The 22,715-nt window shown below is 38.9% G+C and overlaps 1 pseudogene; it reads left to right on the forward strand.

The window, feature by feature from the left end:
• Window positions 1-11,011: 11,011 nt before the first annotated feature.
• LOC105808028 lies at window positions 11,012-18,991 on the forward strand (annotated as a pseudogene).
• Window positions 18,992-22,715: the final 3,724 nt, after the last annotated feature.

The raw sequence follows: 22,715 nt of genomic DNA on the forward strand, positions 1-22,715 counted from the left end.
TTTTTGTAAAAAAAAAAAAAAAATAGCAAAAATCCTGTTTTGTCTTGATAAATAAATAATGTTTCTGATACCCAGGTCAAATTCAGAAAACTTTGGTTAAAAAAAAAAATGGAATACTGTAGAGATCAATTTTAATCCCAATTTCCTGAGGTAATAAGGTCAAATTCTGAGCTATAAGTTCTTTTTTAACGGTCAACTTCAGATTAAGAGCTTTGTGTTTGGCTAGTTCATATGACACGTACATGCTTTAGTGAGTTTTAGTTGAGGATGATGGCTTTAATACAATGAAACCACTTAATTTTAGTGTTAAGATCAAGACTTGAATCATACCATGTCAAAGCAAGGTATCAATGTAGGAGGGTCTTATTATAGAGCAGGTTGTGTTTGTGGCTTGACAATGTACCCTAGACCTCTAGATCATCTTTGTGTGTTCAACTCAAAGGATGCTAAGTAGAGAATGAACACATTTTTCTGGAAACCAAGAAGTCTCTAGAAAAAAAAAAAATGACTCTAATGAATTTCACCATTATTAAATGGTCCCAACTGAGATCAGTGGACAGAGAAGGACCCCAGGGTTGTGCTTCCTAAGGAAGAACTCACCGGGAGAGGGGGAAAATGTGTCAATGGTCGGGCCTCAACATCATTACCTAGATAATTCCCAGGCGAGATCTGGACATAATGTGTAACAGAGGTAACCTGGCCTAGGGGCTCCAGCACCGTGGATACGCTTTGATGAGTGCCTGTGCCTGTTACTATAGCAGCAAACAATCTCATTGAGTTCCAGGCATAAAATGGTAGGTGCAATCACAGCCAAGTATAACCATACGGGGGAGACTTCTTCACCTCCCTCCCCTCCACACTGGCCCTGAAGAATTATTGCCAAACTAGTGACAGGGTATCAGAGGGCTCTACAAGGCTGCCTGTTTTCAACAGAGCCCTGTGAGTTTGGCTTCTTCAGTTTTCTCTCTTTGACCCTGTAGGTGATAATTTAACTTGTATTGGAATTTTTATTCTCTATTAAAAAGTCTCCTATCCATGAAGTGGATAACTAGTCAAGAAGGAATAAAAGATATTTTACCCCAACCCCAAGAAAGAGCAGTGGACAGACTATTGTGTTTCTAAGTTCCAGGCCCTTCTTCGTGGTCCTTTAAGCTTCACTGGGAAGAAAGAGCAGAAAGTATCTTTGATGTCTTAGAAAGATGAAGAAGGAAAAAGGCCCAGACCCTGAGGGGATTCTAGAATTCAAAAAAGGAGTAGCGATTGTTGTTTCTGAGACAAGGAGATGACTGGGTGTGCTTGGGTTCCCTGAAAGACCCAGTAGGAGCGAGACTATGCAGCTTGCGGAAAGGTGGAGCGTTGGTAGCCTTAGGGTTCGAAATCATCAGAGAGCAAGTTGTATTAAGCCTTTGTGACACTCTCCTGCAAAGTCCCCGCTACTCTGCAGGAATCTGTATAAGCTGATGCGTTGCTAATGCCTGAAGCCGCAGGGCCAGAGGTACAATGGAAACCTGGTGGTCCTGCAGAGCCCAGACAGCGCAGGGAGCAGGGAACAGAGATTCGTCAGGGCCGCTAGTCCCTTCAGAGTGGAATTCTGGCACACTGTGTTTTGCTGCATAAGGCCCCAGAAATCTAAATGATCCAAAAGAAGGAGTTGAGAAGGCAGGAGTGTGATAATAGATTTTCCTCAATTCTGCCAGTGGGGCCTAGAGCCATTTCCATTTTAATCTGAAAAGTAAGAAACTTGGCAAGATTTTCATCACAGAGCATGAAGCACTTCACGTCTGTTATATAAACTATAATGTTCATATTTGGGGTTTCACAAATATGTTGCAATTTATTTCATCAGTTATTTATTTAATCAGCATCTAATAAGGGAAAACAGATAAATACAATGTTCTTTGTGCTCTCCCAAGCCCCTGGAGCCTAACTGCCCTGGAGTAGATAATCAACATAACAAAATTGATGTAAATTCTGCAGTTGAGATTTAACAGTGAGCTGTGGGAACACAGCATAGTGAGGGTCTAACCTGGGCAGGAGTTTCTGAAAGGAGATGACGTTTGATTTGAGTCTTTTTTTTTTTTTTTTGAGACAGAATCTCTCTTTGTCACCCAGGCTAGAGTGCAGTGGCATCATCACAGCTCACTGCAACCTCAAGCTCCTGGGCTCAAGTGATCCTCCTGCCTCAGCCTCCCAAGTAGCTGGGACTGCAGACTTGAGCCACTTTACCTGGCTGATTTTTTTTTTTTCTATTTTTAGTAGAGGTGGGGTCTTGCTCTTGCTCAGGATGGTCTGGAACTCCTGAGCTCAAGCGATCCTCTGGCCTCAGCCTCCCAGAGTGCTAGGATTATGGGCGTGAGCCATGTCGCCCGGCTATTGACTTGAGTCTTGATGCATGGGCGAGTTTGTTGTTTCTTCCATCTCTGTTCTTTCCATGGAGACACCACCAGCCAATACAAGTCCCCTTCAGGAGCATATCTGTGAACTCCTCTGTTTCCCTTAAACAGACAGGCGACACCTCACTCTCACCTTCGCTAGCTCTCCAACATTCGCGGGACCCCATTTATTTCCTGTGCCCCATTAAGATAAGGGTTTCAGCTGGGTTCTGGAATTTCTCCCTCAGGCCGCAACCCAATCGTTGCCTTTAGTGCTCTTTTTCCTGTCCCATGCTCCCCACCCCTATAGAGTTTACCAGTCAGATTCGCTGTGCCAAGTCTCTTGATCAAAACAGGGGAATCAAATATTGAGAGGTAAAGAAAAGGATCTGATAGGAAATATCCATCCATTCTACCCTTTTTTATTATGACTTCTGAACAGGTCACCCTATGTCCATTGAATATTCCAGTAGATACTTTGGGCGTTGAAAGACAGGAAAAATGGGAGCAATTAGAGTATAGTGGCTTAGAACATAGGCTCTGAAGCCAGGTTTAGGTTTAAATTATAGATTCTCCAACCAAGAGATTCTCATGCTTCCCCTCAACCTGTTCCCTCCAAACCAAGAAGGATGGCTTGCTACAGCACCGCTCAGGAGCTGCTATTTCTGAGTATGTGGCATATCCCTAAGGGTAAAAATATATATTGAGAACTGCTGAGATGATTCATGTAAAGGGCCCAGTACATGCCTGGCACATTGTAAGCATAAATAAATGGTTGTTTTAGGTAACTGAAATATAAATAGAAAATGTGTGATTTTGGTAGCTGCTCTTGATCTACTGGCTAGCATAATGAGTGTCATGTACATCTTACACTAGCTACACACATTTAAGACACGTTTTATTAGTTACACACATTTAAGACTCATATCTTCATCTCTATGCAAAAACACTTTACTAAAATACCAACTAATGATTTCTTATTTCTAAAACTGTTTCAAATCTAATACATCTCAAAAAGTTGCTTTTCCTTCATTTTTTATTCTGAATTCCGCCAAGCTACTAATTTTCAATATGAAGTTGCCATAATTAAACTTTTTCTTAAAGAAGAAATAAACTTCTTTAGTCATGAGACCAAAGTTCAGCCCACATCAGAGGCAGTTATTGTGAATTCCTCCCTAAAATATTCAAACTGAGCATATGTGGAATTCAAATTGGTTTCACTCAAAAATGAAATCCTTGTAGGATCGTAGACTGTAAACACAAGAAATATACCCCTGCTATTTTATGCCTCCCCCACAAATTGTTTCCATCCATGTCTCAAGTGCCAGTCTGTTTTCATGAATTTTAATTATAACTGGCACCAGATTGTTGCTGGGGATAAGGGTCAGACTCGGAAGTGGAGGGGATTTTGACATCTGACGAACCCCGGATAAGATATGAGGTTTGCATCTGGGACTGGCTTCCTGAATGCAGGAGAAAGCTGGTGAGAGACCACACTTTCTGGTCAGTCTAGTAGCAAACATCAACCTCTGAGGTTTTCTCCTTGGAAAAATACAAAAGGCAGAACTTCTGCAGGTAGGCTAAAATTGACAGAGGAAAAGAGAACTACTGGAAATACGAACATAATTTAAAGAAGAAATCCTGTGATCTAATGAAGAAGAATTAAAGAGAGCTTTGACTGATGTCAGTGGTACTGTTGGAGACCATGGTTGTTCCCAGACAGGAAAAATTTTGAAGAGACATGACAATGGAGATGTGAAATTATATATCTGTTTTGGCTAGAAAAGAAATAGAGGTGGCATTTCATTTAGCACAACTTGTGATACAAAAGTGGGCTCTTTGTATCTCAACAGATACCAAATAAATTTAAGTGACTGGAACAAAATTTTTTCCTAAGGGAAGTGATTTATTGCTTTGACATAAAGCAAAAAAAGTCAATATCATCAAAACCAATCTTCTCTTAACACTAGGAAAATTGTGCCATCTCCAAATATACCCAACATCTGCAAAGTACACCCATTATAAGTAAAATTCAGTGATCTCTATAATCATACAATAATTTCCCCAGAACAAAAGCAAACAGACAGTAGCAGGGGTGTCAGTACTTTACAAAGCAAATTTCATCAGTAATAGCTCTAGTATTTAAACAGCCAGAAATAAGAATAGACAACATTAATGTGGAAAATGTAAAATATGCAAGCAAGTATATGCCACTATGAAATAATACTTATACAGAGGAGCATGCAAAGGAGTTATTGTGATTTGTGTCACTCTACCCAAGCCTTTAGTGGGTCAAGGGAAGTTTAGTCAAAAGAAAGGTCAGGCAACAATAAATCCAAGATATCCCCACAGAAAGGTTGAATCCATACATCATTGTCTAAATCAGTACCTTCTAAATTTTTTGACCCATGCACCTATGAGTAAAACCAATTTTAAGCATGCACCTTCAATTTATATATATATGCACATGTACTGTATATACAGTATATATATATGCATGTATTATTATATTTATATATGCAAATGTAACATATGTGTATATATTATTTTATGATATAGTATATGCATACACTATTATACTAACACATTATATATAATAAAATAAAAATGCACAAAATAAAAATGTTAAAAGAATGAGATAAAAGTAACATAGTGGTTTATTTTATTTTTATTCTATTTATTAATTTACAAAGAAATCTTTCTGTTCTCACTTTAAAAATTGTTAATACTATTAAACTTATGTAAACAATGTGATTTGATATATATGTATATTTAATTATTGTCATTAAGTCTGACGTTATGTTCATTATTTCTGGACCTCATTATCTTACCTACTAAATCGTGCTATTCATTTTTTAAATCCGGTTATCTAATTATGCAAAAGTTTTTGTTTAAATTTGACAAAGTATTCGATTAGGGTGAGGCCTACAATAACAAAGGAAGTAAATCCATATTTCCTATATTCTCTTGATCATTTCAAAATTCATTAGAATTTTTGAATTCATCTTTTACATCTCCTTTGGCTGCCGAAGAATTGGTTCTATAGGATAGAGAAAAATGTCAACTCTGCCATTTTTTCCATTACTAAGCAGTACATGAATTCTTATCTTCAATTGTAAATATTTTTTCAGAAATTTATTTAATCTATTTGTCCATTTTGTAAAATAGACAATAAAATCCCTAAATCCACTTATAACCAAGTACATGCAAACTGCAGTGTGTGTCAATACACTGAAATCGAGCAAGAGAGAACCCCACAGCCAATTCTTTGGGATTAGGGAACTCCCACTGATCCTTTAAGAAACCTCAAATACCTGTCTGATAGTACGTCTGCGCAGTGACTAGTGCCAATCTACATATTAAATATTAGTAAAGCTTAATTTCTTCTCTCTGCATATTAATATAAAAACCATAAGTTATAATATCATTTTCCACACACCAATGAGTGGTCTTGTTCACACCCTGGTGAGCATGTCCTCCACTTTAAAACGGATGTCTCTTCATAAAAGGCCTGTTCTTCTCTCTCCCCGCAGAGTAAGTGAATATGTGTTTTATGGCCCATGGAGTAATTCTGGGGGTGAGGTTACAGATTAACAATTGCTTAGCACTTCTCATGACTTTGGATTCCTGAATTAATTTCTTTTGTGGAGACTCCAACCAAGAAATATCATCATTCATTCATTTCGCAAATATTTATCGAGATTCTACTATCTTACCCTTTCAAATTTCATATAAAAAAGAATTTGAGTAATTGAGAACCAAAATGAATACTCCCTAAATAATGTAGACCAGAGGTCAGAAACTTTTTCTATAAAGGGGCAGATAGTAAATATTTTCAGTGTTGCAGCTCATACCACCTCTGTTCCTCTACTCAACTCAGCCACTGTGGTATAAGAGCAGTCACAGACATAGGTAGAATAAGGTGCATGGCTGTGTTCCAACAAAACTTTCTTTACGAAAATAGGTAGCAGGAAGGATTTGACTTGCAGGCTGTAGCTCTCCAACCCCTTATCTAAGCAATTGCTTCACTTCCCTATCTGATTTGACTATAGTGATATGGGCCTAAGAAATTTTACTTACATGATTTTTTAGTCACACTATTTTATTTTATTTGAATAAGTAAGAAAATTAGAGCAAGCTAGTCATTTTCTTGGTGCGTATTCAGACACATCTTTACTTTTTCAGATACGTTCTTTACTTTTTGTCCCTGGATGCACTGACCAAATGAGTTAGTCCCTAATTTCTTACAAAATTAATTTTATATAGAGTCAAAATAACAATTGAAAGGCATAGTCTTGTCTTTAAAAGAATAAAGGTCTCCTTGAGCAATATATGCAGGCTGGCTTTAAGATAAATCTTGTTTGTTTTTGTGTGTCACAACATATATGTCGAATGCTACAGGGGCAGGAAAAGCAAACTATAGCTTGCCAGGAAGAGGGTTAAATTCCACTAAAATATGTAAAAAGCTACCTAGTAATAACTACATTATGCTACTTGCAATTTATACTTCACTTCCCAATGTACTCTAAGATAAGTTCCACCTCAATACTTACCCAATGATTCTCAAACTTGAGTGTCCACAAGTTTCACCTTGGAAGTTAGTTAAAATGTTGATTGTCTGTAAGTCTTCTGGGCTGAGATCCAGGAATCCGTCACCAAGCATTTCTGGTGATGGGGCCAGTCATAAGAACACATAGGTGCTAAAAAGAACAGAGTAAATTTGCTGAGTTCAAAATCTCCCCTGCAAGGCTGGAGTGACAATTAGCGAAAATATATCTGAAGCTCCTGAATCAGAACTTGGCAGATAGTACATACTCAATAGATGTAAATAATTTTATAATTATTGTGGTATAATTACTACTTTATATGTAAAGAAAGCTATATATTCCACGCTAGGAAAACTGGAAGCACCGAAACCGCATTTAGGTGAAAAGGGAAGGGAAGGAATTAATAAATCTTCAAAACCAAAACTGGATGCTCTATGCAAAAGATCAGGAACTTCAAGAGTTAAAAAGGAAAGGTCATAACTGCTGAATCATTAGGTAATCATTAAACCAAACTAGAGACAAGTAATGAAGGAAAGGGGAAAAACGGCCTTAATAGCTATTTGCCCATATGTCACAAAATTAAAGCAAAGACATGTTTATTATCGATCACCTGGGCCTTAACCACAGCTTTCTGATTCTCTTTGCCTGAGTACACCTGAATTTAGGGCTATAAAATCGAGAAAGCAGTGGGACTTAGGGAAAAGGGAGATTTTCAAACTGTAATTGAAGTCAGAGAGCCATTCCAGCCAAACAAGATCATTGCTCTTCCCAATAAATCCCCAGAGACTGGTGGTTTTGCCATTTGCTTAGCCCTTGGCAAAGGATATCTCGAACTGTTTTCAGGCCAGGCTGGTCCCGGTTCTTGCATTCGCTTGCTCATTCATTCATCCAACCGATACTTAACAAGCTCCGACCATGTGCCAAGTACTGTTCTAGGCAATTGGGATACACAAGTGAACAAAACAGATAAACAGATCCCTGCTCTTATAGAACTTACAAAGAGAGGCAGATAAGAGAAAATAAACCCAGTGAATAAATAAATTATAAAATATGGAAAGGAAAAGTGGCAGGGTATAGGAGAAGGTGGGAGTATGAGGCGTAGTCAAGGTGAGCCTTACTGGGAAAGTGAGATTTGAGCTGAGACCTGAAGGAGGCAGCTACGGGCCGGTGGCAGAGACTTCAAAGGTCATAGGACCAGAGAGTGCAGGACTGTTGTTGCTGTTTTAAGACTAGTGAAGTGTAGTAGCGAGAAAGGAGGAAAGAGTACAACAAGGAGTTTGATCTGTAACTGACTGTGAACAATCGAGATAGCTCAGTACCTTCAGACCGGCCAGGACTTTTTTTTTTTTTTTTGAGACAGAGTCTCACTCTGTTGCCCCGGCTAGAGTGCCGTGGCGTCAGCCTAGCTCACAGCAACCTCAAACTCCTGGGCTCAAGCGATCCTTCTGCCTCAGCCTCCCAAGTAGCTGGGACTACAGGCATGTGCCACCATGCCCGGCTAATTTTTTCTATATATTTTTAGTTGTCCAGATAATTTCTTTCTATTTTTTTTTAGTAGAGACTGGGTCTCGCTCTTGCTCAGGCTGGTCTCGAACTCCTGAGCTCAAACAATCCGCCCACCTCAGCCTCCCAGAGTGCTAGGATTACAGGCGCAGGACTTTTTTTTTTAACAATACCAAGGAGCCAGTGTGGCTGGAGGAGAGTGAATAATAAGAAATGAGAGCAGAGAAGTAATTGAGGGCCTTGCAGGGCATTTGCTGCAAGAACTCTGGCTTTTACCTTGAAATGAGAAGACTGTACGGTTTTGGGCACAGGAGTGACATATCTGATTTAGATTTGAAAAGGCTCTCTCTTGTCGTGTGGAGAGTGAGCTACAGAGGACCAGTGGACGTGCCTGCAGTAAGCACGGTGCGGAGCTCATTGCCTCCAGCAACAGTGCTTTCCACGTAGGAGCGCTTGGGAGCTCCCTGCAAAGACCGATCTCTGCCTGTGCTTGATCACTGACCCTTAACTGAAGGTTCTGCTTGCTACTCGGTTTTGACCTCTGGCCACCATATAATCTAATTACATGGTCCCAGCCATCCTATTGTTCTCTCAAATTTGCCTTAGCTGCCCCCAAAAGGTGCACAAAGTTCAATCTTTTTCATCCAACAATTTCCAGAGCCCATCATTATATGAAAAATCAATTGGAAAATAGAAGCACTTGAAACCTACTTTAAGGGATAAGAATAAGTATCATATTTTCAGTTTCTACTATATGCCAGGTGCTGTGCTTTATGTATATTAACAGTTAATCCCCTTAACCGGGGAGCTGATATTATTATTATAATGTCTCAGTGGTAGAAACCATGTCTTGAAATCATGGAGTAATTTGTAAAAACAGAAGACAGGATTCAAACCCAGAAAATGATACTCCTACGCTATAATATATAATTAGCTTTGGTATAAATATTTATGCCCAAAAGTCCTGGTTAAAAAAATGTTTTTCAGGATCTTATTCACACTATTCATTACTATACTACATCCTGTTAATGCTGTATTCAGAGAACAAAGGAAACGTTAGCCTGGCCCTGACCTCAATATGGCAAAATCCCTCTAATCAGACACAATCAGGACTGGTAGTTAGTTGGTTAATAAAACAGAAAAAAAAAATTAAAGTGAGGAAAGATAAGAAGTTATATATGTATACCTAAATAATTTATTTTGGCATCCATCATTTCTTTCTGTATCTACTCATCAATCTTTTGTTGTAGAACATTTTCTTACAGTCTGGAGTTCTGTTACTTTCTTGAATAACGCATCATCCTTTGATCTCCAGTTTTAGTTTCTTTAAAGTGAAATAAGAAAATAAGCTCAGCTGTGAAGAAACATGGAAACAGACTTCTCAGCCGGCGTGGTGGCTCATTCCTGTAATCCCAGCGCTTTGGGAGGCCAAGGCGGGAGGATCACTTAAGCCCAGAAGTTGGAGACCAGTCTGGGCAATATTGAGACCCTGCGTCTACAAAAAATAGAAAAAGAAAAAGAAAAAAAAAAGCAGACTTCTTTAGATATTTATGAATATTTTCTAATTTTTTATGATGTCTTGTTCATATGTGATTATATTACACACATCCTTCCCTTATAGATCCTATTCAAAACATTTAGTTTTAATTCTCATAGCAACAGTTCTCTTTCTTTTCACACTCATATTTCTTTGGCTTTCATACCATTTGATAAATTATGTAATTTCAGTAACAAATACCACTGGCATAAACAGATTCGGGGACTAACTCAGCTGATTGTTGGTAAACATAAAACTCAATAGATAGAGGCAGAATGGATGAACACACGAGAACAATCTTTGGGCTGCTAGTATTCTGCAGCAAGCATTGTCCAACATGTTTTACAGAGAGAATGAAGAGCATGCATTACTCTAGTGGGTCGGTTAAGTGGATGTTGATTAACAGAGCATCTTTGGTATAGATTATTGGATGCCAAGTAATGAAATCTTACTTGGAATTGCAGAACATAGGAACTGGAAGAAACAGTAACAAAAAATAACTGGCATAATCCAATCATTTAACAGATGAAAAAAAACAGAACTTCAGAGTCTATCTTCCCAAGATTATTTCATTAGCAGGGAAAAGCACAGATTTGATGCTCTCTGTTCAGTGTTCCTTCCCACACTGGAGAATTCCATCTTCTCATTACTGGATAAAGTTACTTAAATGACCTAATTTTCTCTTTTCCTTCATCTTTCTGTCTTCAAATGCAGTCCAAAAAAGGATTTCTCTCACCTGAGACTAACAATTTTATTACCTAAAAACAGTTAGAGATGTTCTACTTCGAGGTTTTCAAGTAAAAAAAGACTACTTTGTTTTGTTTCTCTTAGATTTCAATGTCGATTTCATATAAGTCTTTCCCAAAATATGAAAACTCAGCATCAAATTTTCTATATATGTGACCCTTTAAATTCACAGAGAGTTAAATTTACACATTGGTCAGGAACTAGAAAATAGCTTGAAAGAAAAAAATGACTAAAATACTAGAAAGACTGAAAAAAATAAACAAAAAATCAAACTTGCAGTTGACTTTTCCAGATATTTTGCCAAGATGCCTAAGGTCATTGGTAACTACTCTGTTTTCATGTAATACTATCAAAATATCTACCATCGAAATAGAACAGAAACTGCAATATTTACTTTGCAAAAAGTACAAGGCTTGTATGATGTGTACTCATGTATATTTATAAAAATCAGTCAAAATATAATGTAATAAAAGTCTAAAAATGGAACTGGGGAATTAGAACCAGATTTCATATTCTCCTATATTTTTTTTCTTATTTATTTTCTTTTTCTTATTTATTTTCTTTCTGCCAGGAACAATCTATAAAAAAATTGATTTGGCATCAGTAAATGTGTATGGGTATTAACTCCACCCTCAACTTGGGCCTCAACCTTCTAGTAATAATCAGCTACTTTTAAGCCCCGGGTCTCATGATTACTTCCCCCAAAGAGGAGTGATAGGTGCTTAGCGTCCTCTGTTGAGGGGAGCATCAGTACTCCCCCCCTTTTTTTTTTTTTTACACAAGGTCTCACTCTGTTGCCCAGGGTATAGTACAGTGGCACCATCATAGCTCACTGCAACCTCAAACTCCTGGGCTCAAGCGATCCTCCTGCCTCAGCCTCCCAAGTAGCTAGGACTACAGGTACCTGCTACCACGCCCAACTAATTTTTCTATTTTTTTGTAGAGACAGGGTCTCACTATGGTGCTGTAGCTGGCCTTGAACTCCTGGCCTCAAGTGATCCTCTTGCCTCAGCCTCCCAAAGTTCTACAATTACAGGCATTAGCCAATGCGCCCTGCCACTACTCCCTTCTTGCTGGAAATCCTCACCCCAGCTAGAAAGGATCACACAGGCACTGCCTTGGGGGTCACATGGGTAATTGTTCTACATGAACTTTTAAATATTTACTTCAAAGCTTCCGTGGTTCTTTTCTATATTCCACTGGTTCTTTTCAAACCTCTTTGATTTCCTCTGTTTTCTCACAGATATTTTTCCTTTATTTTATCATTAATTATTGGGATTCTACAGGGTTCCAGACTTGACCTATTGTTCTTCCTCATCACCTAGTCTCCTACATGACTTCATTCCCTCCCAGAATCTTGACTATCACTTGCTAGGGACTCCCAAATCTACACACCAGCCCAGCTTCTCATCGGTAAGTGAGAGTCATGTCAAATTCCCACCAAACAGCTCTATCCGATGACTACTGGACACTTCAAATCCACCCTATCAAAAACTAGACATCTGATCTCCTTTTCTGCCAAAGCTGCTCTGCTTCATGTGTTCTTTCTCTCACCTGGAAGGACCAATTACCCAATTCAGAAACTCCTGAGAAAACACTTGGCATGAACTCCTCAAATGGATTTTTACCATTCAATTTGGATTTTTACTATGTGTGTAATTGTACAGTCTAAGACAATGCTAGTCTTATCCAAATTGATAACTTATTGTACTTCATAATAGTACTCTAACAAATTAATGCATTAAGAGCTTTAATTCACTACATGACCATCACCACCGCCACCACCCCAGGCTGTCCCACATCTTGTTTTTTCTCCTCAGTCTCTCTCTTTGCAGACTTATAATTATGTATTGAAATTCCTAATTTCGGAAATCTTGTCAATATACAACTACACAAAAGCAGTCAGCACCACAGACTGTATGTGCTTTAAGAGTACAGAAACAAAAACCAACCCAAAAAATCAAAACAAAACAAACAAAACAAAAAACATAGAAAAAAACAAAAAACAAAACTGAGTATCTAAGTACATAGTCTCACTTCATTTCATGTGTTTATTTATATTTTTATTTCCCAGAACTAAGAAATGAGGAAGGGAGGAGGGAAATGGGGAACAGAAACACTCTCCTGAGAAAAAGTTCCAAAAATAAAAAGGAGGGGAGAAGATTGGATAGGAAAAAAGGTGGGAAAAAAAAAAAAAACTAATACATTTTCCACTTACACTAATTAAATCTAACAACAGCTGCCAACTAACTATTGTGTTGTGGGTTTATAAAGTCAGCTTAAAGACTTCATTCCTGATTAAATTAACTACAAGCAGTACTCAAGGCGCTAATGACAAAGCAAGCCCCATTAGACTGTTAAAATATAACAGGGATCCACTTTCACAAATCAATGTATTTCCATGTAGCCAGAGCCTGCCCCTCTGAAAATACGTCAGTGATCATTCTTCTCTTTTAATCTTTTCCTACTTTCTCCAGGGCCTGTAATAAACTGGAGGTGGAACAATGAAGTCTTTCATGTGGAAGGGAAAAAAAAAAGAAAAGAAAACTCTCTGGCTGCAGCATTCGCTCTCCTTTTCTACATCACTGAGAACATAGTGAAAGAAACAAAAGGAAAGGATCAACCCCCTTTCCAGTGGTCAAAAGGTATTTCAGAAATAAAGAAAGAATCCTTGAGAATGGCTTTGTGTCTGTCTGTCTTCCAAATGACTGCCACTGATAGCATGTGTTAAACCTTTTCAACGTCAGGAATCCAAGCCCAGAACAGACGACCAAAGCAGAGACTTGGGTTTTCTTCTATAAAGCAATGAATGACATTTGGCTAAGATGACCAAGAGCCCTTGACATTATAAAGAATTCTATAAGAAAAAATTCTGGCACCATTGAGCACGTTGAATGCTTAGATAAACAAATGTAGACTAACCTCCTAAACTTGATCTTATGTATTGTTTACAAAATAATTTCATAAGATGAACAGTGAGATCTCAAAACTTACACTTAACTTCAGGGTCAAGAGAGAAGCCAAGTAAAATAGAAAGCTCTGAAAGATTAGAACTTACATTAAGTCACGGTCTCAACTATCACCTGTTCTTCAGTAGAAAGCAAAGGAAAAGCCAAAATGTTAAGAAGTAGAACCTGTACGTACAAGAGATCTAATCAGCACATTGCTTCTAATCCACAAACTACCCAAGAGGCAAAGGACTCAGGAGTCTTTGCATCTGCTATTCCTTATAAGTAGATTGCCCTCGCTACATCTTTTAGTCTAATAGGTTGTGCCTTAACATTGTGTTAAACGCTATTTTAAAATATTCCTTTGTATTTGCATAATACTTTACAAAATAACGCGGCCTAACAGAATTTATTCTCCATTAACTCATTTTATTCTCACTTCAACACAGGTAGGAATCATCCCCATTATTAGTGAGCTGGTGTGAGTGACATCAATTCTTTTATATAAATGAGGAGTCAGACCATTGGGGAAGCTCGGAAGATTTGACAGGAGTGGTCTTCCAGCCTCATAAGCCTGGAAGTAGTAGAGGCAAGACTAAAACCCGGTTCTTCATCTAGCATGATGTTACCACATGAACACACTTTATTTAAATAATGTAGGAAGCTACATTTTATAAGAGGCAAGTAGGCAGTTTTAATCCTATTTAACTCGTCATACACCAAAGCAAAAACATTCGTCTAAGAGTGTTCAGCCACGTGATCAAGTTTCAGCCAAATGCATTTGCAATGAAAGACCAATGCTGCATGAATGAGTGTCCATTGATAAAGTTAATATTAACATCTTCATCTATTTTAACTCAGAACCATACTGGGCGGGGCAAGGACCCCAGCTGAATGAACCCCACTCTCTCAACACTTCAAGTGGTAACAGCTAATACTAATTGTAATATTGCCGATTTACAGGCCATAGCAAATGTGTTTGCTGCTCTTCTCTGGAGGCTTATTTAGGTGTGAAAACAAAGGGACTAGACATAAAGATTCTCTATGTTCTTGCTGTAGTTGGGGAAGCAGAAAGTTACTAGAGAGGTAGTTACATTTGGGGAATGGGCCCTGATATCCTTAGTATACCATTAGTGTTTAATCAATTTTAAGGCATGATGTAATGGAGATTTTCTAACTTCTGTATATTGTAATTTAACTAATATTTATTAAGCAGTTAATATCCAGAATGCGTTGTGATAGGTAATGTGAGAATAGTAAGGCAGGTGGGATCTGAAATAAGGAAATTGGTTGGAAGCTTTAAGAAAGCAATTGGATAGCACACTAGATCTGGCTTACATATATATCTTTTTCCTCTCAAACTCATTAAAATTATATCGAGGGGATAAAAAATTATAAATCGGATTTGGGAAAAGATGGACAGTAGATTGAATAGGAGAATTTAACTTTGTTGCCATTAGAAACCCTATAAAACCATTATAAAGGGATAGATATAAAGATAGATATGTAGATAGATATAAATAAATTTTTATTATTTGTTTTGTTTTCAAGACAAAGTCTCACTCTATTGTCTGGGCTAGAGTGCCGTGGTGTCAGCCTAGCTCACAGCAACCTCAAACTCCTGAGCTCAAGCAATCCTTCTGCCTCAGCCTCCCAAGTAGCTGGGACTACAGGTACATGCCACCATAGCCAGCTAATTTTTTCTATATATTTTTAGTTGTCCAGATAATTTCTTTCTATTTTTTAGTAGAGATTGGGTCTCGCTGTTGCTCAAGCTGGTCTCAAACTCCTGAGCTCAAATGATCCACCCACCTCGGTCCCAGAGTGCCAGGATTACAGGCATGAACCACCGCACCCTTGCCCATAAATAAGGTTTTAAAGATGTACATCTATGGAGAAACAAAATACAACAGCACGAAATTTAGGAAGTCAGGAAAGCAGACATATGAGTGTAAATTAAAGAGCCTTGTAGACCCAAGAAGGCCAAATTTTAAACCAGCAAAGAGGAAAACTAAAAACTGACCTAATCTTCACTTCAAAAATCACCAGAAGCCTCAGAAATTGACAGTATCAGATATCTCTAGAACTTGGGGTAAGGCAGGTGAGGAGTGAAAATAAAGAAATTGGTTGGAAGCTTTAAAAAAGCAACTGGATCCCTCTCCCTACCTTCTTAGGGCTATTCCATGTCACTGAGTTACTTCCCTTTCCCCAGAATGGCCAAAGCTTGGAGAGTCTCTACTAAGAGTCTCTACTTAGAGAGAAGCCATGCATAATTGAGGTGTGAGTACCAGTCTGAAAATGTGTGGATTAAGTGAATAACTACTCAGCTACCAGATTGCTAGCAGACAGGCCTCACACATCATGCGTAAGATTGGAAGATACTTCTCCAGGGCATCAGGCTAAATGGCAGACTTAACTTGAAATTAGGAGTTTCCCCAATCAGAGCCCAGACGAATTGCCCTACAGGGAAACTCAGCCTTAACTAGACCCACTAATGCCCTCAGAGATTCCAATCAGAGATCAGATTTCCCCACCCTGAATCACAAGAGATCAAGCAATGGTTATCAGAAATCTGAGGAAAACTTCTAATACGGAACACACAGGTGAGAATAAACCAAATGAAAAACTTGGAGAAAACAGGCTATACAGAGAGAAGAAAACTTCAAAAAAATTCTCATTAATATCCCCAGAGAAAGGATTTTTATACTAATAGATTGCTAATAGCTAACTAGCATTTATGAAAGAAGAATAAAAGGGTACATAATAAATTCAGAGAGCAAAAAGAACTTTTGGAAAATAAGATCGAATAGCAAGGAGCAAAAGCCAATAGAAGTTTTGAAAAAAGAGTATCAAAGAAATTTTCAAAAAAACTATGAAATGGAGAGATCCCAGCATGAATGCAGAATGTGACAAAACAATCTAACTGTATTATAGATGAATAAAACAACCTCACTGGAAAGGAGTCGGGGGAGAAAGATGCTGACCTAAGTTATATTGGAAGTATAGGGAGTCTTAAGACTAAAGTAAAAGAAACTACATACAAGCGCTGAACTCTAGTTGATAAAGTTACTTCCCATGAGGGTACCAGTTAACAATTTTGATACCATGATACATGCATACAGGGATAGAACAATCATGTAAATGGATGGGGAATGCTATTAGCAGGGGTTCTCACTGTCAGAGTGGGAGTTCATAGACGAGCAAAGGAAGCAGCTAGAATGATCCATGTGATAATAGATTAGACATCAGTATGAATTCATGTTTAGCTTAGTATAGATACAGATGCTACACATAGAATTATTTATATGTGTGTGTGTGTATATATATATATATGTATATACACACATATTTTTGGCTTTGTCAGCTAAGAGGGCCTAGAAGCAACAATGCTCCGTTAGCAACGAACATACCTAGTCCTCAGATCTTGGTTTCTAATAGCATATTGCAGTAAAAGGAACCAGATCTTCTTGGAGAAATGTCTGATTCTAGGACTGGGGTAGGAAATATACAAGATGAGCCTAGAGTATCTTATAGTGTCAGAAGATAGAAAAATGTTCATAAATAAATAGATAATCCCATAATGTTGGAGCTAAATCAAAAGGCCAACGGAGCCAACTGAAATTCCAGCCAAAGCTGGAATAATTCCAGCAACAGAATAAAGAAAGTAATATTTTTTTATAACCCAAAGTATAAAATAAATATTCATGAGTCCATACTGCTATAAATAAATAATTGAATGAATAAATAAGTGAAGGAAAAGAGAAAAGTCTCCCATGCAGGAGAATTTCAAATAATGTAAGTAGATATTGTGTCCTCAAGGAGGTGGAGCATAGCTCCCCACCTAAGCATGGGGTGCACATAATGACTTATTTCCATAGAGGACAGTATGAAAAGGGGGTAAAACAGGAACTTTACAGTACAGACCTGAGAAACACCAGTCAGGTGATCAAGCTTAACATCAACACTGATGTCACGTTCATAGTGTATACCCTTGATGAGAATGGCACTTTATCAGAAAGCAAATGTTATCAACTTTAACCATATAAAATAAAAGCATAGGTGACAGAAGTTAAAAAGCTGCAGCCAACCGGACAGCGGAAGTTCGACGGTGCCGGATAGACTTGGGTTATGAGCAAGGATTTGGAGCCCCCTGTTTAACATGTGAAGGATTCAAACTGCACTTCTGGAGACAAATATGTTGTAACTGCACATGCGGCCAAGAAGAGCAAGATGTCCTCGTGAGCAACGAAGAGGATTGAAAAGTGGGGAAACTTTTTGAAGACACCAAGTGGACCATCCTGATTGCAAAACTAAAATCAGATTGCGTTCCCATGTATAAAGCAATGTTAGGGTATTGACCAACACTGTTGCTGTCAAGAAGAATGTCTCCATCAATACAGTCACCTATGACTGGGCTCCTCCTGTCCCAATCAGGCACTGGCCCAGCAGGACATGCAGATGCTGCCAAAGGAAAAGCAGCCAGCGGCAGGCTCGGAGGGGGCGCGGTACCAGAAGAAGCAGCTGACAAAGCAGCTCCCTGGCACAAGACCAGGGCCCCTCAAAGTGCCATGAGTTGTTTCCCAAAGACATGAAGGAAATGGAGCAGTTTGCGATATAAGAATGATGCTCTAGGAGTAGGAGACGTCAAACTTCCCTGTAACATGGATGCTCAAGGCCCCAACCAAATGTACCTCCCTGGCGGAGATGAAGCACCTCAGCAGCGGTGGGGGGCCCTGGAGGACAAATCTGCTGAGCACAAAAAAACTCACTATTCCTGCTATTGCTGCAAAATGAGTATGAGGGAAAGCAATCCAGCCATCTCTGCTGAAAGGGCTGGCTACGATAAACCGTGGCACACAGCTTGTTTCGTCTGCAGCACCTGCTATGAACTCCTGTTCGACATGATTTATTTCTGGAAGGATGAGGAGCTGTACTGTGGCAGACATTACAGTGACAATGAGAAATCCCAGTGTGCTGGCTGCGATGAGCTGATATTCAGCAACGAGCATACCCAGGCAGAGAACCAGAATTGGCACCTGAAACATTTCTGCTGCGTTGACTGTGACAACATCCCACCTGGGGAAATATACATGACAGTCAATGATAAACCCATCTGCAAGCCCTACTAGGTGAAGAATCATGCTGTGGTATGTCAAGGATGCCACAATGCCATTGATCCAGACGTCCAGTGGGTGACCTACAACAGTTTCAGCTGGCACGCGTCCACCGAGTGCTTCCTGTGCTCCTGCTGCAGCAAGTGTCTCATGAGCAGAAGTTCATGCTAGTAGAAGGGATGGTTTTCTGTTCGGTGGAGTGTAAGAAGATGATGTCTTAGGAGGAGGGCATCCAGCACTACTGAGCCATAGCTATCCAAAGTGGTCTGCATTTCTACTGCAAAATCCAGTTTAAAAAAATAAAAGGCAAAAAAGAAAGTGCAAAAGAAAAACAAACAAACAAAAAAGAAGTTAAAAAGTAAAAAGTCCCAATTGCTCGACTTGGGTTTAAAAAAGTAAAAACAAAGAAAGAAAAAGAAATAAATCAAAAATTTTTTTTAAAAAAAGTAAAAAGGGTAAGAAAAGCTCAAGAAAAGAGTAGGCGTGATAATGTCCCAATCTTACAGTGCAGGGAATCGAGAGATATAATGGATAGCAAAATGTAACATAATGGATAGAAAAAAAGTAAAATATTTATTATTTAAAATTATAAAGTTAACCAATAGAGGAATTAAAAAGAGACAATTATTTGGAAAGCAGAGATGGTATGGTAATTTAAGTAAGCTAAATCTTTTTCTGTCAGAATAGGAACACAAATAATCTTTAAAATTTATAAATCAAGAAAGTACAGTATAAGCATACTTTTAGCCAAACTAAGATGACACCAGAATAATTAAAATCCAAAACTGTTGAGAATTAAATATGATTCTTCCTGGCAAATGAGACCAGAGTGGGGAGGAATGAGGAAGTTGCTCTTTCTATTATTTGAAATTTTTAGCTAACAAGTGCATGTATTACTTTAATAAAGAAAAAATAAAAGTTATTTTTATGACTAAGATGCCATTCATGTCCTGAGGAATCTTGCAATCTATTACAAAAAACTGGTTATGAAAATGTAAGGGAAGAAGGGAATAGGGCAAGAAAAAGGGAGGTGACAAAAAAATTTTATTGAGTGTCTACTTTGTGCTGCGCATTTTGCTGGCTGATTTACATACATTATCTATCTCATTTAATCCCTCCACCATTCCAGTGATTTCCTCCATTTTACTCTGCACAATGTAGGCTGGAAAGGTTAGCTAATTTATTCAAGATCACAAAAGCTCCTACGTGCCAGAGCCAGGAGTCAAATCCAAGTCTATCAAAACCTTCATTCATGGACTTTCTCATATAGAAGGCAGTCATCTAAGTACTAAAAATATTTGTCTATCAGTAAGATTTCTGAGACAGAAGATGTCTTCCTGCTAGAGGAAGCAATGGCGAAGGGCAGAGTTACCTTAGAGAACACAGCAAGATAAGGCGAGCTCCAGGCCCTCGGTGAGACCTTCTCCAGAGAAACAGACTGCTGAGGGCCTGTTTTTGATGTCTGTGTCCTCTCTAACACATTCAAAACTCTTAACAGCTGGAGAGATGAATGATTCATCTAAACCCATCCCAGGAGTCCTGAAATCTTTCCCTTTGCAGCAGTAAGACACGTGATTAACTGAAAGGGAGACGGCCTCCTGCAAATCCCCATCACCATCAACCCTCCCGTCTCTCCGTTCCACTTCCCTGTCCCTCACCTACGAGGTTTGGAGATAGGCTAATTCCGTCATACTCTTCCTCAGCTGGTCCCCTTCTCAGAAATCTTTTTAGGCGTTTTAGGTCACCAACTTATTTTGTTCCTTGGAGCAATTTCGTTAAATTCTCACCTCCCTGTTAACCCTTAATTCCTCTTCCTCCCTTCCGCCTCCTCCTCCTTCTTCCTCTTCCTTTTTCTCTGTCTCTCTCTCTCAGCTGATAACCGTGCCTACCACTTCTCCAGAAATCAGAGACCGTTAATTTTATAATCTATAAATCCAATCAGGCTCTATACACATCCATTCTTCCTTTCCTTCCATGACAGAAGAGGAGCCCTTCTCCTAGACAAAGCTAGCTCTGCTGCTTATGTTTTTTATCCTGTTTGCTCCTGCTTCTCCTGGAACCTGCACCATCTCTTACTGTCTCTTTGGTCTTTCCACATCTCCTTCCCCATGAGCATCTTTCCCTTACTATAAAACAGATATAAGCTGTTCCCACTGCTGAAAATCCTTTGTTTCTTCTCAATCCCACTCTTTCTTCCCAGATATTTGTGGAGCTCCTGTTCCGTGCCGGACACCATGCTGAGTGATGAGAATACTTTGGGAAATAAAATAGGCATGACCCTTGCCCTCGTGGCACTTGCAGTCTAGTGAGAGAGCTGATGATAAATAAACATATAAACATAAATTTACAAATTTCCACCAATAGGGCACAGTGATAAGAGACTAAGAGGGGAGTCCGCTAAGTTAGGGTAACCAGGAAAGGACTCCTGATCCCATCACTTCCATTATTGGAGTTCAGTCTGTCATCTTTCACCTGGGTTCTAATAGACTCTTAACTCAATTCCTTGCTTACAAACTGGCCTTTTTGGTCCTTTTCATATGTTGCTATTATAGCTCAGTGTCTAGAACAGATCCAACCTTGTCATTCTCCTACTTACACCTTCAACAGTTTCTCAATACCTGCCAGCTCAGATACTTGAGTTCAACATTTTAAAACACTTAGGTGATTAAAAAGACTATGAGACCACTCTATAATCAGAGACTAATGCTGTGAGCGTGTTTTGTGCTGATGTCAACCTCTAGAACTCCCTTGGGCTTGTTATTTTTGCCAGCCACTCTCTATTTTGATTTGTTTTGTGTAACAAAACAAAACAAAACCTTTAGAATTAAGAGCATCCAATGGAAGAGCTGGAGTAATAGCCTCCTCTCCTAGGACTGCTAAGTAGTCCTAGAAGACAAGTTGGGCTGTGAAACCTTCAAAGTGGAGAAGAAAGTGGCTGAAACTCTGGAGAAAGAAGGCGCTGCACAACAAAAGTGGCAGGAAGGATATGTCCACGTGAGCTCCTAGACAAACTTTTAACACAACGCTCTCTTTTTCAGTCCCTTTCCTCCAGCTGTTGCAGGAGTCCAAACTTAACGTTTTTTCTTCAAATGCTATTAGGAAAACTAGTCAACTAAAAACAACATAAAAATAAATCTGGTACATTTCTCCTTTGGTGAAATGGGCTTCTGTGAATTGGCCATGGGGTGAATTTTCTTTAAGAGTCTAGGGGAATTTGACATTCTGCCTATTTGACAGATTCCACCAAGGGGGAAGTGGGTTATGTGGGTTAAGGTTAATGCCATGAGCAGAGGAGCGTCTGCCCCACTTCCTTTTTAGTAGTGGGGAGGATACTGCATCACTGGTTGCCTCTGCATCAGCTTGTGGATAGCAGAGGTTGGGACTGAATTTAGCTCTCCCAAGGTGCCCCAAAAGAAAACGTGGAACTTAGTTGAGGGTCTGATTAGGAACTTATTAGAAGCTGTCTTGACAAACCAGCTAGGGAACCTGTCAGTGGTGGACCAGAGCTGGTTCACTGGCTCAGAGACCTGACTATTAAATGGTCAGAAATTTTGCAAGCCAGTCGTTAAACATAACAATTATTAAAAATTAAGTTATTTACATTTACAATTAAGTAAATTCTCTTAAAAATAAAGATAAAAAATACTCAAAATTATCACTCCACAGTTCTGCTACATTTTACTATTACTACGCTATTGAGGTTATTTACATCTATTGTATCTGTAAAGCACATCTCTTCCCAATTTCACATTTGGTGACATCACATTGGTAGCTTAAAATGCCAAGGTGGGAATGTTTACACCAAAAAAGTCTTCAAATACTGAAAATCAGGGCTCTCGCCACCCAGAATCAACTGCTAATCATTTGCATCACACCTCTGCCTCTGGTCTTCGTAGCAGGCTAGACTTCCTGTACAAGAAGCTAGGGGAGTCACACTGGACCTCTAC

Source organism: Propithecus coquereli, unplaced genomic scaffold (genome assembly GCF_000956105.1).
Source record: "Propithecus coquereli isolate 6110/MARCELLA unplaced genomic scaffold, Pcoq_1.0 Scaffold166, whole genome shotgun sequence".
Taxonomy (NCBI): Eukaryota; Metazoa; Chordata; class Mammalia; order Primates; family Indriidae; genus Propithecus; species Propithecus coquereli.